The sequence below is a fragment of the Echinops telfairi genome, unplaced genomic scaffold (genome assembly GCF_000313985.2).
Source record: "Echinops telfairi isolate 266 unplaced genomic scaffold, ASM31398v2 ScPeMD7_2;HRSCAF=8, whole genome shotgun sequence".
Taxonomy (NCBI): domain Eukaryota; kingdom Metazoa; phylum Chordata; class Mammalia; order Afrosoricida; family Tenrecidae; genus Echinops; species Echinops telfairi.
In genome coordinates, this window is record NW_022103898.1 from 582527 (window position 1) to 585484 (window position 2958).

The following is a 2958-nucleotide window of genomic DNA, read 5'->3' on the forward strand; positions in this document are numbered from 1 at the left end:
GTATCATTTTAATGATGTTATAGTTTTGCTTCTGTCAGTTAGATCTTGACCAAAAGCAGAGAACATCAGAAAGATATTTCCTTGTATTTTATTGACTCTGCCAAGGCATTCGACTGTGTGGATCATAACAACCTATGGATAACTTTAAGAATGGGGATTCCAGAACACACCCTTGTGCTCACGAGGAACTGGTACATGGATCAAGAGGCAGTTGTGTGAACAGAAAAGCGAATGCTGCATGGTTTAAGATCAGGAAAGATGTAATGTCAGGGTTGTCTCCTCTCACCTTACTGGGTCCATCTGTATGCCGAGGGAATCATCCCAGAAGCTGCATTCTATGAAGAAGACTGCGGCATCAGGACGGGAGGAAGGCTTAGAACAACCTGCGGTGTGCAGATGACCCGGCCTTGCTCGCTGACAGGGAGGAGGACTTGGGACACTTGCGGATGAAGATCAAGGATGGCAGCCTTCCGTGTGGATCTGACTCAATGTAAAGAAGACCCAAATTCTCACAACTGGACCAATAGGTCACAGCATGATAAATAGAGAAAAGATTGAAGTTGTGAAGGATTTTGTCTTGCTTGGATCCACAATCAGTGCTCATGAAAGCAGCAGTCAAGAGACCAAAAGATGTGTTGCATCAGGTTGATTCAATGCACAAGACCTTTTTAGAGTACTGAAAAAGAAAGCTGTTGCTCTGGGGACGAAGGTGCACCTGACTCAAAGCATGGTATTTTCTGTTGCCTCACATACATGTGAAAGTTGGACACTGAATAAAGACTGAAGAAGAATCGATGTACATGAACTGTGGTGCTGGCCAGAATATTGTAAGTCCCACAGACTGCTAAAAGGACAAGCAGCTCTGTCTCGGATGAAGCATGGTTGTGGAGAACTGAGGCGTTGGAAGAGTGTATCTGGCCTTATTTCTACACTCGCAACCATGGGCTTGGTAAACCAGCTCTACTCAAGAGAAAAACCTCCGTTGTTCTGAGATTGAGGTATTGTCAAATGCACATTCTTCAGGCAGAAAAGAGCCCTGGCGACAGCCCTCCATAAAGGAGCTGTCATAAAGACGCACGCGGCTGTTCACTACATGCCTGACTTATCTGTCCTTAGGCGCAATCAGACTCCATTGGCCCTCTGTGGTACTTACATAATCTCCTATCAACTTGAGCAAAGGGGTGGAGTCTAGCCTGTCAATCAGGTCACAGCTTGATGACCTCACTTGGAGGGCACAAGGGAGATAAATAGCTCACTGGAGACGGATCCAGGCTCTCTGCCTTCCTTTTCCTGCAGTTGAGACACTCAGAGAGCTGGAGGAGATATCAGTTGAGAAACTCAGAGAGCTGGAAGAGATATGTAGAGGCCCGTGCCAGCATTGAGATGCTTCCACTGACACTGATCCACAAGAACTTCTATCCACGGGCCCATGATCTTCCTGTATTTGGCATCATTGCATGGCTGCATGATTCTAAAGAGGAATGTATGGACTAGTATCTGACATATGGGATAACATCAGACTTAAGGGCTTAATCTGGACTGGGCTGGGATGTTTTCTCAATAAATTGCTTTGGTGTAAAGCTCTTACACGTTTCTATGAATTTGTTTCTCTAGTCAAATCAGACAACACATCATCTCACCCTAAAGAGTAGCTAACTCCCTTCTGATGTCTGATACTGATGATAGATTGCTCCCTCAGAGGGCTCAAGGACACAGAAGGTCAGATCACTGACTCATTCTATTACCTGCTTATTCTATTACCCATCCACTCTTACCTGCACGCCTGCTGAAGGACTTGTAGCCCCACGATTATCAATACCCATTGAAAAAGACGTTTGCTCTCTCAGTGCTGACCGTGGGACAAGGAGACCCTGGCCTTGCTGCCTTATTTTCCGCAATCGCAGTTACTCCCAAGGACCTGTTCGACTGTTGGGGGCTGGTCCCGGGCATGAGGCCAGCGTGCTCCAGAGAGGAAGGATGGCAAGACTTTGCCTCACGTATTTGGACATTATCAGGGGAGACTGGTCCCTGGAGAAGTGGAGGGGCCGAGGAGGAGGAAGGCCCCTGATGAGATGGACGGACACTGTGGCTGCATCCATGGCTCAGGCGCAGGACCGGCGGTGTGTCCTATCGTGGGTGGGCTTGCTAGGAGGTGGAACCCACTCAATGGCCCCTCGTAACATAATTTTATATTTTAATCAAAACCCAAGAAAGCCTACTGTCGCCGAGTTGATTGATTCATACCCACCCAAACAAGGTTTCCCAGACATACATCTTTACAGAAGCAGAAAGCCCTTTCTCCCTGGAAAGAGACTGGTTTGAACTGCCATCCTTGAGGTTAGCAGCACCCCCTAACCCATAGACCTCATAGCTACGGGAGTAGAAAGCCCCATCGTTCTGAGGCGCGGCTGGCGATTTCAATCTGCCGACCCTTCAGACTGCAGCCCAATGCGTAAGCACTGTGCCACAAGGGCTGGGACCTCTGAGCCTTTTATAAGCTCGTTATTTGATTTGCTCTCCCAGATGGCCAGTGGTCTGAGTATCTCGTGTGTTTGGCCATTTTGGGATCTAACGGCAGGTGGTTAGTGCAGGCCCCCACCTGCTAAGAGCTGGCTGTGGGGTCCCGTGAAGAGCTGCAGGCGGGGCAGTGTATGCACTGACGCCAATGGCAGCGGGCCTGGAACGGTCCCTCCCCACTATGGGCCGTGCTGCTGTTGTTCAGTCTCCCAGCTGCGCCCCAAGTGTGTGTCTACTGAGGCACCGACAGGTGGCTGAGCCTCATGTGGGCGGGTCTAGGCAGGCCCAGGGTGAAGAGCGGCGGTGGTGGGTGCCTGCTGCGGTGCAGGGTGGGTGCTTTCACCCACGGGAGAAGCCAGCAGCTGCCGCTCCTGGCTGAGCTCAGGGAGGGTGCCCAGTGTCCAGCCTGAGTGGGCAGGGCTCACCCTGGCCCTACCCTAG